We start from the raw sequence: 15,487 nt of genomic DNA, 5'->3' as shown, positions 1-15,487 counted from the left end.
AGCAATAATAATAATAATAATAATAATAATAATAATAATAATAATAATAATAATAATGTAGCCATTTATTATTATTCCACAATTCTAATAATACTACTAGTAACAATAATACTTATAATAATAATAATAATAATAATAATAATAATAATAATAATATTAATAATAATAATACTATAATAATAATAATATTAACAATAATAATACTAAAAATAACAATAAAAATAACAATAGTAATAATACTAATAATAATAATAATTGTAATAATATTAATAATAATACTAATAATAATAATAATAGAAATAATACGGCAGCGATTTATTATTATTCCAAAATTCTAGTAATACTAATAATAATAATAATGATAATAATAATAGTAATAATAATAATGATAATAATAATAAAAAAAATAATAGTAATAATAATAATAATAATAATAACAATTAATAATTAAAATAGTAATAATAATAGAAATAATAAGACTAATAATAATAATAATAATAATAATAAAAGTAATAATACTAATAATAATATTAATAATACTACCGCCATTTATTATTATTCCACAATTCTAATGATATTAATAATATTAATAATAATAATAATACTAATAATAATAATAGTAATAATATTGCAGCCATTTATTATTATTCCAAAATTCTAATAATAGTAATAATAGTAATAATAGTAATAATAATAATAATAATAATAATAATAATAATAATAAAAATAATAGTCAAGATTTTGTAAGGTGAACGATATAAAATGGTTGTAGTCTTTAATTAAGTAGTTACAGAAGGAAATTAAATCAACAAAACCGAGCCTGACTTAGTGGTTTAGCAAGCTTTTCCTTTACTAGAGTGTCCTTAGAAAGGACTAACGTGCCACCTTTTGAATAGATAAGGGGTCTATTTGAACTTTTTAAAAATTAAAGGACCAAAATGGACCCCGAGGTAAAGTTAAGGGACAAAAAAGGGTATTTTGCCTACAATTTTCTATAATTTTACAAAGTTGTGATTAGTCTCAATTCAAATCAATTAAATTATTTATTATTAAAAAATTTCCAAATAAATAAATATATTTAATCTTTGATGGAGTAAGATAAACAGAAATAACAGTTAAAAGGATAACATACTGCCCTGTTATGTTATTTTAGATGATAAAATTCATCCTTTTAAAAATTATATTTATTGTGTTAAGCGACACAATATATATATATATATATATATATATATATATATATATATATATATATATATATATATATATATATATATATATATATATATATATATATATATATATATATATAGGAGGGTTATATTTACTCCTGAAGTAAGTTATTATAACTTACTCTAAATCTTGACCATTAATTCTTCTCAAATTATATGTGAGCTTATATAAAGGATGAAGTTCTAACAACCTTTAACATAATTTCAACTAATTTATGCTTAGATGTAATCCTCTATAGTGAACCTACACTTAGTTATTATGATCAAAAAGTTAGATTTGCTGCAATATGGATGGCGCTTTGATTCTTACAGTTTAGTACCAGTGGTTTGTTGCATTAAACACCTAAATCGTGCAATAGATAGATAAGCCATCGAAACTCATAACTCACAAAGGACAGTATCCGATATTCAGTTTCAGATGAACTTTGAGATATAATCTGTTGTTTTTTAGCTCTCCAAGAAATCAATGAAGAGTCAATGAATAAGCAGTAGCTTGAGGTGGATCTCCTTGTGACCAAATATCCAGCCCAATCGACATTAGTGATACCATGGAGTTGGATGTTTGAGTCTCTTATGAACAATCATCCTCTCCCAAGTGAACCATGTTAGAACAAGATTTGTTCTGATCAATATTCTATGTTTTGATGATAACATTATATATGAATTTTGTATAAGACAATGTGGTATTCTAATCCTTTGCATTTTCCATTTCAGGAAATACATAAAGAGTATGCACAAATCAGCGCTCAGAAGCACTGACTAGGAAGGTTCTGGACGGCTACATCAGAACATGCTCTGGCAAGACATCAGAAGATGGTCAAGCAGAATCAGAGCATGGACTATGAAGCATCAGAAGAACATGAAGTCAGAAGCAGAAGCACTTAAGTTCTGAATGGTATCACGCTCAAGCTCTTCAAAGTCAGAAGACAAGAAGATGCTCTGCACCAAGCTGGTTGACTCTGATATTCAAACATTGTTATCTACAAATTTGAGTTCAGAAGCAAGTACAAGATGACAGGCTATTAAGTCTAATCTCTAACTGACAAAAGGAACGTTAGAAGCTACAAAAGGCAAAGTCAGTAAAAGCAGCAAAAGCATGGCTCGAGGTAGTTGACAAAAGTGTGAAACATTAAATGCGGTGTTGTACTATTCACGCAAAACATTAAATGCAACCCAACGGTCATCTTCTCTCAACGCCTATATATAGAAGTTCTGATTAGAAGCAGAATAGAGAACACTTGCGCAAAATACCAAAACGCTGTCAAAATCAAAGCTCACGAACTTCATCTTCAACCTCACAAACTCTTGTAATATCTAGTGAGTGTTAAGCTTAGAACTTAAGAGAAATATCACTGTTGTGATTATAGCTTTATAAGAAGCAATCTATACTCTTGTAAACATTATTTTACATTGTTTGTAAAAGATTCCTAGAGTGATCAAGTTGTGATCTGTATACTCTAGAAGACTTAGAAGTTTTCTAAGTGGTGATTTCCTAGAGTGATCAAGTTGTGATCTGTATACTCTAGAAGACTTAGAAGTTTTCTAAGTGGATAACCATTGTAATCAGTTGGATTAGTGGATTAAATCCTCAGTTGAGGTAAATCACTCTAAGGGGGGTGGACTGGAGTAGTTTCGTTAACAACGAACCAGGATAAAAATAATTGTGTTCATTGTTTTTATCTTACAAATTTTTAAAGTCACACTTATTCAAACCCCCCCTTTCTAAGTGTTTTTCTATCCTACAAACCCTTCAAGTATTTCAACTCTGCAAGTTGTGTCATAATGTGCAGTGGTTGGTGAGGCAAGGAACTGACTTAGTTGTTGAGTTACAAAAGTTATACCAGGTCGAGTAGTTATGAGGTAAAGCAATTTTCCAACCAGACTTCTATAACTGAGTATGTCTTCAGAGGGTGCACTTGTATCTTGATGGAGTTTGACAGATGGGTCAAGAGGAGTTTTGGCTGGATTAGAAGCAAGGAGACAAGTGTCTTTCAACAAATCTAAATAATATTTCTTTTGGCATATGTTAATACCAATTTTGGAGTGTGTTGCCTCTATGCCTAGGAAACATTTTAGCCAAACAAGATCTTTGATTTTGAATCCAGTGTCAAAGTGTAGCCTTCACCCTATTGATTTCATCTATGGAATCACCTGCTAGTATGATATCATCCACATATACTAGCAAAGCAGTGAAATATGAATTAGCGTGAAGTGTAAAGAGAGAGTGGTCAGAGTTGGAATGTTTATAGCCTTGATAAATGAGGAAACTAATTAGTTTCTCATACCATTTTCTACTTGTTTGTCTCAATCCATACACTGACTTCAATAATTTGCACACTTGATTTGGTTTAGGACTGGTGACACCCCGTGGAACTGACATGTAGACATTCTCAAATAATTCTCCATGTATAAGGCATTGTTTACATCCAATTGATGTTAATTCTCCATGTGAAGTGCTTAAAGAATATGGATAATGCGCTTAATAAGTGTAGATTTTTGTCTTCGTCATCAATCTCTACCTCCAAATTCTCTAGTTTATCAAAGATCTAATGAAATTATATAAAATAATATCCACTATGGATTTATTTTATATCATTCTAAATGAGTAGAGTAGTTGTTTCAAACCAACATGTGATCCAAAGATTTCGTCATATACAATTATTCAAGCTTTGCTCACATCGAAGTCGTAATCTTCTCTCTGACGAGTTCTCTTAAAACTTTATCCCTAAGACATAAGATAATGACATTCCTGACTTTATTCACCATCCCATTCTTCTCTGCTTACGTTATATGTAGAGACATCGAAGCCTCACCCTCAAATGTTTCTACACACTTCTGTTGAGTTAACATTGTCGGCATCTTCGCTTTCCCAAATCCAAAATTGTTGTCTACGGAAAAATGATCAATCTCTTATTTAAAACCTATGGTGCACACTTGAAAGTTTAATCCCTTTGCCCCCACGACGATCGTCACTTGTTGTGAACTTAAAAGGTTTAACCACACCAAACCTTATCGTTGTGAAATCTTATAATATATCAACCACGTCCAGAATAATGATGTGTGGGACAAAGAATAAAGACAATCATACTAAATTGTGAATACAGGATCACACTCTAAGATGTTTTTGATTTATGGCAAACTCAAATGAGCATCCAAACAACAAGGAGGAATCAGCATCCAAACAACAAGGAGGAATCGGAAAAGCAAAGCATTTAATCACTCATGAAAGCACGGGATGATCTACTATGCATAAAGGTTGACTCAACACAAGCTAAACAAAAAGAATGCAGAAAAACAGCAGTTAGGTCGACCTACCATCAACCCAGGTCGACCTAAAATGGAGAAAAATTCATATACTCCTGCTAGGTCGACCCACACATCATTTAGGTCGACCTAAATTGATGAATTTTACATACCAGCCTGTTAGGTCGACCTACACATCAACTAGGTCGACCTAATCTGTGAAAATGTCCCCAGAATGCATCAGAAGAGGATTCTGGTCGACCTACTCCTTCAACAGGTCGACCTAACTGGGAGCAAAATTCTGCAAGCTCTGTTAGGTCGACCTAAGCACTACAAGTGGTCGACCTAACTGATCAAGAAAGTTCAAAAATCAGTTTTTCTTGGTTCTAACTGTTATGCAATCATATATATTGTGCAAGGGTAATTATTCAAGCAACACCAACGACTGAAAGATACACAAACGCTTCTCATCTTCGTTCTTCATCATCTCCAACACAATTACACATAATCATTCTTGCGTTGCGGGTTAGTGATGAGTTCGATAACGTCCATGGAACGGAATTGAAGATTCCTAGTGGGTGAAGGTTTGTGGGGTTTGTTGGTGAATAAAATCTGCGGGTTTTGTCCTCCACGACGGGTGGTTCTTGGGGGTTTTTATCAAGAGGCGTTCATTGAGGATTCGGCTGAGTGTAACGATTGAGGAACAGGGAGTTCAAGGAATCAAGACACTGCAGAAGGGAATCAAAGTGAAGCTCTTGGATAACCTTGATCTGGCTCAAGATTAAGGGGGAAGAAGATTCAAAGGATCGACATAATTGGTTTATCGTTTATCGCTTTGTTATCTTCTTTGTATATACTACTTTCAACATTAATGAAAGATTACCCAATTTCAATTTGGAATTGGGGGCAGACGTAGTCGTAGCGAGGACGATCGACGAACTGCCTAAACAAATATCGTGTTCTTGTTGCTTTTACTTTTTCATTTACATTTTGTTCATATTTGGTTATAATAGCAAATTGATCAACGATTCGAGTGTTAAGATTGTGAATTAAGTTCGTTCATAAACATCACAATCCATCACACATTGAATTACCTTCAATTTGATCATTATCACCAAGTGTTTGTATATTTGTTTCTATCACTCTTACTGCATTGCAAACATTGTCCATCATACAAAAAGTTAATCTGATTTTCATAAGAGAAACGTCTTGATTAAGAGAAACGTCTTGATTCTGCGACATATACTCTTATCATTTACTTCAAGTCTTTGACTGGTTTTTTAAACACATATATAATCGTTTCGATAGTGGTTCGGAATAGACGCGAGTCGATTCAGAATTCACTTCCGCTGAAAAGTCGTTTAAATCCGTAAAACTGTGAACGATCTATTCACCCCCCCTCTAGATCCTAAGGCCAGCGTCTAACAAGTGGCATCAAGAGCCCTGGTTTATTCCGTGCTACGTGAAACACTTATTGGAAAGATGGCTTCCGGACCTAAAGGGGCTCATAATAGAGCTCCAGTTTTCAACGGCGAAAACTACGGCTATTGGAAGGATTGTATGTGTGTCCATATCAATGCAATTGATAGGAACATCTGGACAGCTATTGTCAATGGTCCATTTCAGATCACCATGACAAATGCAGCTGGTGCAGTTGTTCCAAAACCAGAAGATACTTGGAATGCTGAAGATGAAAAGAGATATGCATACGATTGGAAAGCGAGAAACATTCTAATCTCAGCTCTAGGAGTTGATGAATACTATCGCGTTTCCCATTGTAGATCAGCTAAAGCTATGTGGGACACATTGCAAGTTGCCCACGAGGGAACGGATGATGTCAAACTAGCTAGGATCAATACGTTAACTCAAGAGTTCGAACTCTTCCACATGGAAGATGGTGAATCCATCGAAAACATGCAGAAGAGATTCGTTCATCTGAAAAATCGATTAAATTCTCTTGATAGACCTGTTTCCAATGCAGTTGCTACTAACAAAATCTTAAGATGTTTGAACAGGGAATGGCAACCCAAAGTTACAGCAATTAAGGAAGCAAATGATCTCAACACTTTAGACATTACCACTCTTTTTGGTAAACTAGAGGAACATGAACAGCATCTTAAATGCCTTGACATGCATGAGAAGAGGACGAAGAAAGAAAAGAACATGGAGAAAGAGGTAGAGAAGAAGTCAATAGCTCTAAAAGCTTCGAGCTCCAAGACCTCAAAACGAGAGCCAAAGGATAGTGACACAAGTGATGACGAAGACTCCGATGATGAGGAAATGGGACTGTTTGTGCGAAGATACAACAAATATCTAAAGAAAAATGGAGCAAAACATTCCGACAAAGGCTTGATCAACTATAGAAAGCAATCAAACATGTTCAAACAAGATGACGACAACAAAGGAAAGATCAAAGGTCTTTGCTTCAATTGTGGGAAAGCCGGTCACTACAAACCGGATTGTCCATATCTTAAGAAAGAAAAGGAGAAGAACCAAAGCAAAGGTCATAACAAATCTAAAAGAGCTTACATAGCATGGGAAAGTGATTCATCTAGTGAAAGCTCATCAAGCGATGAAGAAGAATCAGCAAACCTATGTTTCATGGCTCATCAAAACAAGAAAAAGAAAGCTGTAAGTCATCTTAAACCTGAACTCGTAGATAAGGTATCTCATTCTCAACTAAAACTTGCTTTTGAAGAATTACATAGAGATGCAATTAAAGCTTTCAAACTTTTGGCCTCAAATAAGAAAATATTTTCATATCTTGAATCAAAAGTTGAGAAAACCGAAAAGGATATGGAAGCTTTAAAACAATCTATGTTAGACATTCAAAAGGACAAAGTTGAAATAGATCCTACATCATGGTTTGGTTGTGAGACATGTCACATTTGGCAAAAAGAAGTGAGAGATCTAAAAGCCAAGTTAGACAAGGCTCTACAACCAAAAGTGACTTTTGCGGTTGATCCAAACAAGTTCAAAAGATCGTATACTCCTTTATATAGTAAATACACTTTTGTACCAAAAGTATCAACTAGCAAAACTCCATATTCTCATCATATTACCTGTCATTATTGTTGCAAAAAGGGACATACCATTGAAAAATGCAAATTTAGGAGAATTTTAGTTCCTAAAGGAGTATTTCAATGGTTGCCTAAGTGCAACAAATTGTGTACTCACCATCCAGGACCCAATGAAGATTGGGGACCTTCCAATCTAATTTAATCTCGCAGGAAAAGTGTCTTGACATCGCCGAACGGTGGTGGTTCCTTGACAGCTGGTGCTCAAGACACATAAAGGAAGACATACCAATCTTGGTATGTCATCTATGAAGACAGATTGAAGAACCATACTTGGCAAAGGAAATGTAGGTGTCCTGGCCATCGCAAATGTATGAGATACATTACAAATACAGATATTCCGAAAAACACATAGGACGCAGTACTTGATGTGCAAATTGGCAAGTTGCATTGCAAAGAGATTTTAAACCTATTCTTAGCAGAATATTGTTTGGGACTATGTCCCGCATCCGGGAGAACATCGAGTAATCGATACTAGATAAGTTTTTCGCAAAAATCAACCTGTGAAACATTCCATCAAAACAATTCATCATCAAATCTAGGAGTATGGCACACTGACAAGAAGACTCCACACAATGATGACAAAACACCTACATATTGAGAAAGCGGTAACATGTTTATTGTTCACTTCCAAAAATTTTATTGATGCTATAATATGCTATCAATTAACATGCTTATAGTGACTTCATGTGCTCTTATCTACTCTTCTCAAATACTTATGTATATGTGTTCATCATTTTCATTCATAACATACAATGGTTGTGCATTCAAGCAAATGACAAAACAAAAATACATCATATAGAAACATTTCTAAGGCATTTTCATCATTGAAAGAAACTTAGGTCGACCTACTCTGTATTTGAGTCGACCTACATAAGAAGCTTCTTTAGAAAAAACTAAAAAGGTCCAGTTGCGTCGACCTACTCACAATTTAGGTCGACCTAATTTGGTCATTTGTTTTGTTACTTCTGTTAGGTCGACCCAGCTTCACTTTAGGTCGACCTACTGCGTTAATTTTTCCATATTTGGGTCTGTTAGGTCGACCCGACCCAATATCATTCATTCAAAACATTCCATTCTTGCATTCCCTCTCATTCTCATCTCTTTTGGTACGGCTAACCCTAATTCCTCAAACTCAAAATTGTCAAAATATCATCCCTCTCTCACTCAAAGCATCTCCAACCATGCCTCCAAAATCAAGAAAAGGAAAGGAAATTGCTTCCAGTTCATCATCTCAACCGGTAAGTGCTCTTGTTCATCCTGATTGTAGAGAAAACTTTGAGAAGTGGCAGATGAAAAGGAAAATTGTTAAGCAATATACTTATGATCCAAATCTTGTCGAAAACATGCATATCCCTGATGTCGCTGCGTTAATTGAACATCAAAATATTCATCCCTTAGTGCAATGTGATACCCCGTACTGTGAAAATACCGTTAGGGCTTTCTATGCAGGATTTACAAAAGGGGACGGTTGTAATTTCCGTTTCAAAATGGGATCTAGGTCGCATGTTGTTGACAAACGGGTCTGGATTAGTATCTTTGGTCTGACAATCGTTGGTGATGAACTCCGTATGGTAGACGGGGATGTACCGGGAAACTATGACCATGAGGCCTACATGAAGTCAATCCTCAAAGATCCTTCCGTATTTGACAGATCAAATGAAACAATAACAGCTGGTCATTTGAAGCAAGATCCTAGGCTCTTGAATTGGGTAATCTCAAGAATCATTCGACCAAGGGCAGGAGGATATTCGAGAATTGAAAGAAATGAAGTGGTGCTCATGTATCTGCTGCAAAATAGAACGCGTTTACACTGGCCTCACTTCCTAGCTGCTAAGTTTCATGAGGTCAAACAGAAAACTACAGCCCTGTGTTATGGTTCAATCATTCAAACAATTGTCAATCACTTTGGTATGCGACTTGATCACTTACACTACACTCGCATACATCAATCCCAAGAATTCTCACAAACCACCTTGACTCTTATGGGATATCATTGGAATCCTGTTAGGAAAACCTATTATCTCATTCAAAAAGGAACAGGGAAGGTTATCTACAACTATGATGATCCTACGGAGTTTGGAAACAATGTAGGAAATGAGGAAGAGGGAAACGATCAAGAAATAACAAATGATGAGGATCAAACCATGGAAGACATAGCTCATGACACGGATCCAAATTGGCAATATGTTCCGTCTCAACAGGAAGAAATTCCTTGGGGATACACTGCTCCACCTCCTCCTGATCAATCCAACATAATATCTATGCTTGAAACTATGCAACTTCAACAACAGCAGAACTTTGAAACTCAACAGCTTCAATTTCAAACAATGCAGCAGCTTCAACAAGATAGATATGAGGAACAACAACGTCAATACCAATCTTTGTACGGCTTGGTTCAGGAACAAAGGAACGATTTTGAAACGTTTGCATCCAACTCCATATTGAGGCAGAATCAGTTTGAGGAAACGGCATTGCATCGCCATGCTAACATAAGCCAAAGCTTCAACACTCTTAACATGTCTGTGCTGGATTTGTTGGAACAGGTTGAAGAAGATCGACCTCATACATTTCAAAGAGGAAGAGGAAGAAGGGGCAGGCGTTAGGACATATTGTTTATCATATCATCATTTCATTGCATTTCATGCCATTAAGTTTTTTTTCTGTTGTTAAAAACATTATATGATGTAGTACTCTCTGTTTTCTTTTATTAATCTCTTGAACTACTATGTATGTTGTTGGCTTTCTTTAAAACATGATTAGTTCTTATGATTTCACCATTTACATGTTATCTATCTCTATGACTACCGGTATTCTTTATTTCTCTTGTTACTCTCCTACTCTGTTCTCTTTGTTTCTCTTTTTGATGTTGTCAAAGGGGGAGATAGATACAATAGATGCTGAGTGTACGGGGGAGCTTTGTGGAGAGATTGCTTGGTTGAGAAATAGATGCTGGATGTACGGGGGAGCCTTGTTGAGCCTGTGTCACTTACTACCAAAGCTTTTGACTATTGGTTTGCCATCATCAAAAAGGGGGAGTATGTGAATACAGGATCACACTCTAAGATGTTTTTGATTTATGGCAAACTCAAATGAGCATCCAAACAACAAGGAGGAATCAGCATCCAAACAACAAGGAGGAATCGGAAAAGCAAAGCATTTAATCACTCATGAAAGCACAGGATGATCTACTATGCATAAAGGTTGACTCAACACAAGCTAAACAAAAAGAATGCAGAAAAACAGCAGTTAGGTCGACCTACCATCAACCCAGGTCGACCTAAAATGGAGAAAAATTCATATACTCCTGCTAGGTCGACCCACACATCATTTAGGTCGACCTAAATTGATGAATTTTACATACCAGCCTGTTAGGTCGACCTACACATCAACTAGGTCGACCTAATCTGTGAAAATGTCCCCAGAATGCATCAGAAGAGGATTCTGGTCGACCTACTCCTTCAACAGGTCGACCTAACTGGGAGCAAAATTCTGCAAGCTCTGTTAGGTCGACCTAAGCACTACAAGTGGTCGACCTAACTGATCAAGAAAGTTCAAAAATCAGTTTTTCTTGGTTCTAACTGTTATGCAATCATATATATTGTGCAAGGGTAATTATTCAAGCAACACCAACGACTGAAAGATACACAAACGCTTCTCATCTTTGTTCTTCATCATCTCCAACACAATTACACATAATCATTCTTGCGTTGCGGGTTAGTGATGAGTTCGATAACGTCCATGGAACGGAATTGAAGATTCCTAGTGGGTGAAGGTTTGTGGGGTTTGTTGGTGAATAAAATCTGCGGGTTTTGTCCTCCACGACGGGTGGTTCTTGGGGGTTTTTATCAAAAGGCGTTCATTGAGGATTCGGCTGAGTGTAACGATTGAGGAACGGGGAGTTCAAGGAATCAAGACACTGCAGAAGGGAATCAAAGTGAAGCTCTTGGATAACCTTGATCTGGCTCAAGATTAAGGGGGAAGAAGATTCAAAGGATCGACATAATTGGTTTATCGTTTATCGCTTTGTTATCTTCTTTGTATATACTACTTTCAACATTAATGAAAGATTACCCAATTTCAATTTGGAATTGGGGGCAGACGTAGTCGTAGCGAGGACGATCGACGAACTGCCTAAACAAATATCGTGTTCTTGTCGCTTTTACTTTTTCATTTACATTCTGTTCATATTTGGTTATAATAGCAAATTGATCAACGATTCGAGTGTTAAGATTGTGAATTAAGTTCGTTCATAAACATCACAATCCATCACACATTGAATTACCTTCAATTTGATCATTATCACCAAGTGTTTGTATATTTGTTTCTATCACTCTTACTGCATTGCAAACATTGTCCATCATACAAAAAGTTAATCTGATTTTCATAAGAGAAACGTCTTGATTAAGAGAAACGTCTTGATTCTGCGACATATACTCTTATCATTTACTTCAAGTCTTTGACTGGTTTTTTAAACACATATATAATCGTTTCGATAGTGGTTCGGAATAGACGCGAGTCGATTCAGAATTCACTTCCGCTGAAAAGTCGTTTAAATCCGTAAAACTGTGAACGATCTATTCACCCCCCCCTCTAGATCCTAAGGCCAGCGTCTAACAAACTAAATTACCTCAAGCAAAAAATTAATCTATCAAATAATGTAAGTAAATCCATATCAGGAAAAAAATGATAAAATACGAGTACACAAAGAATTTATTTATCCAATTTGATCTATTCTAGAAAAGAGAGCAATTTTCAGAGTCATTATATTTTCAAAAGTTACAATATATTACAAATAAGTTATAAAAAAAAATAGTCTCTCATGTTCTCAAGAACAAATCATATTTTCCACACGTATTTCTCAATCTTGCCAATTCTCCATATATAAATCACATAATTTCAAGGTGTTTAAAAGTGTTTTTCAATTTCTTTAATACTAACTAGGTTTGTCAAATTCCAAAAACTCAAAAAAAAAAATAAAATTTGTAGTCTAGAATTATCACCTCTTCCATCTAAAAAAAACTTTTTAAATTATTATATTACCATATTCTATTTCCTTCTCTTGTTAATCAAACTATTCACAAAGCATAAAATTCAGGCGAGAATCCACACTAGTCAATATTAACAACTACACGATTAATTAAATGATAATTTTTAGACTTTGAAGGCACTTGGCAAACAATATAGTCATGGCACGATGTTGACTCGTCTACGTTTTTCAAATATAAAGAATGGGAACATTCTAAGTGAGATACTGAAATCATGGATGTCGAATTTTCTAGATGTCTTCCACAAACAATAGACCTCGTCAAGGCATCACTTCATGCCGTGCTATAATAACTAACAAGACCCCAAAGTCTTTAATTGCCAAGGCTTTTGACTATAGTGTTACATTTTTCTTTGTTGTAGCAATTATCTCTTACCATTCATCATCAAAAGAGAAAAATATTGAATTTAAATGGAGTGAATTTAAGTATACTTTACCCTTTCATATATAAATTATATTTAAGATGAACATGACCGTCTCACATAATTAATAATTTAGAAATATTATCCTAATTTAATTTCAAAAATTAAGCTCTTAATAAAAACAAATTTAAAAAAGTTAATAATAATAAAAGGAAATAATTTCATATAATCATCTCTAACGTTATACATAATGTTTTTTATATTTGATTTATTTATACTTTAATTAAATAGTTAACAAAATTTAAAATACACAACAATTCAATTTTATCCTCAATCACTAGAACTTTAATGATATCTAACCACTCAATTTATATTTTCAATATTTTTCCAATTACTTATGAGTGATGCCTTCAAAATTTCAAGAGCATCTCCAATGATAGTATTTTTCTTTGAGTTCTTCAGCTGGACATCAATATAATAATTAAATATTAAAATAATTTTCCATGTCATAGTAGAGTTGCATTGCAATGCAACTAGTAAAAAATTGTGGTACCCAATCAAATTAATTTATAAGGTAAAGTTGTGGGACCCTTTAGAATTACACCAATAAAATAAAAATTAAATAAATTATTTTGAGATGATATGGCTGGTGGGACCCATAAAAAACTCAAAAATAGGTTGCACCATTGGAGATGGTCTAAGATTATGTGCTATGGTTCTGGTTTCTTTTGCATAAGGTCATCCCTGAGACAACCTATTATCCTAAAAATAACGTGTTTGTTTCCCAACTCTTTTTTCTTTTAATTTTTTTTATCAAATTTTGCTAGGCACGTACGCTCCTGTTATTAGTCTGACTTATTTCCACCTTTACTCTTTAGGAATCCAAATCTAACATTACACTCTCGGGTCTCTTCGATCGCCTTTAGGACATCTGTTGAGTCACCTCTAAAAAAGTCCACCATAATCTCCAATGCATTAACTCTGATATCCTAAAGTGGTTTAACAATATTTCTCTAATCAGAAGATGCAGCAAGTATGCCACATCATCCAGTGTGATATATATCTTATCATGCGAAAGATGAAAATATGATGTTTCATAGTGTCATCTCTCAACGAGCGCTAACAACATACCATGTTAAGTAGTAGTATAATCTGTCATGCAAAATCTCACAGCCCTGATAGTTGCATCATATCGTGAAACCACTACTCATCAAGCTACTGCAGCCTCTCAATTTTGCGATCATGGTTAATGCATTTTAAAGCATCACGATACTGCAGAAAAATAATTTGTCGTTGAAAAGTTCGAATATTATAACACATTTTAAAGATGCATTTATGTATAGTATAGAGATGTGCATTTCCATCATATTAATTTTTGACAAAAGATTTTTAACAAACCTATCTAAAGTTCCTTTTTAATATTTCAAAAGTAATTTCGATGTTTCACTAAAATATGGGAACAATCCTTAAAATGAAAAAAAAAAAAAAAAGCTCTAAAAACTATCAAACCTAATCTTAAAATCTTTTGGACTTCTGGATACTCCTCTTGATCCTGACCCATCTATAAGTTTGTCATAATAATGAAATTTGAAAGAGTAAATATACTGGATAAAAAATATCCTAGAATAACTTATTAACTTAAAACAAAAATGAAAATGCAAGACTTCAATATCATATTCTTGACAATAAATTTGTAATTCTCAAGAATATGATAAAAAGTTAGCATAGCTTTATTAACTTAAAACAAAAATGTCCTAGTATAACATATCATATTCTAAAAGATATCCTAGTATAACTTATTAACTTAAAACAAAAATGAAAATGCAAAACTTCCAATATCATATTCTTGAAAATAAATTTGCAAAAATCTTTGTATTTAGTAACATTAATTTTCTTTTTCAATTCTCTCACAAAGTTAGTAGTTTTGGTAGCCTATATTTCCTAGAAATTGGATTGACCGCATTAGATTGAGATCAAATAATATATTTAAATACATTTATTTATTTTTAAATAAAAGAAATGTCAAAAAACTTTTTTGACAAAAAATAAATGTCAAATTTAAAATATAAATAATTTAATATCCATCCAACAATTACAAATATCTTGTTTTGACAGCTAAATAGGCCAAATTAATGGCGGCAACCCATTCAGGTTCTATTATTTCCAACTTACTACACTTTACATGAGTAAAATAAAGTTACTATCTTGACCAAAAATAAATAAATAAAGTTACTATACATTTATGATAATTATTAATAACTAAGTAGTTAAGTAAAAGATAATCTCTCAATTTCAATTATCTCTCCTGCTTCGGTAGATGCACAGTCATAAATATAAATATTTTTTTAAATTTTTTTTTCCGTAGGTGCATCTACGGAAGCATTTTAAACTAATGTTTGTTGACAAAATCTACAAATAAATCCAGTTCAGGAATTATTGCGTAGGTACATCTACGGAATGACTTAGCGCCAAAATATTCCGTAGATCTATCTACATAAGCATCTGATATAGTTTGAACCAGCATGATCA

This window comes from Vicia villosa, unplaced genomic scaffold (assembly GCF_029867415.1).
Source record: "Vicia villosa cultivar HV-30 ecotype Madison, WI unplaced genomic scaffold, Vvil1.0 ctg.000822F_1_1, whole genome shotgun sequence".
NCBI classification, from domain to species: domain Eukaryota; kingdom Viridiplantae; phylum Streptophyta; class Magnoliopsida; order Fabales; family Fabaceae; genus Vicia; species Vicia villosa.
This window is presented reverse-complemented; position numbering follows the sequence as displayed.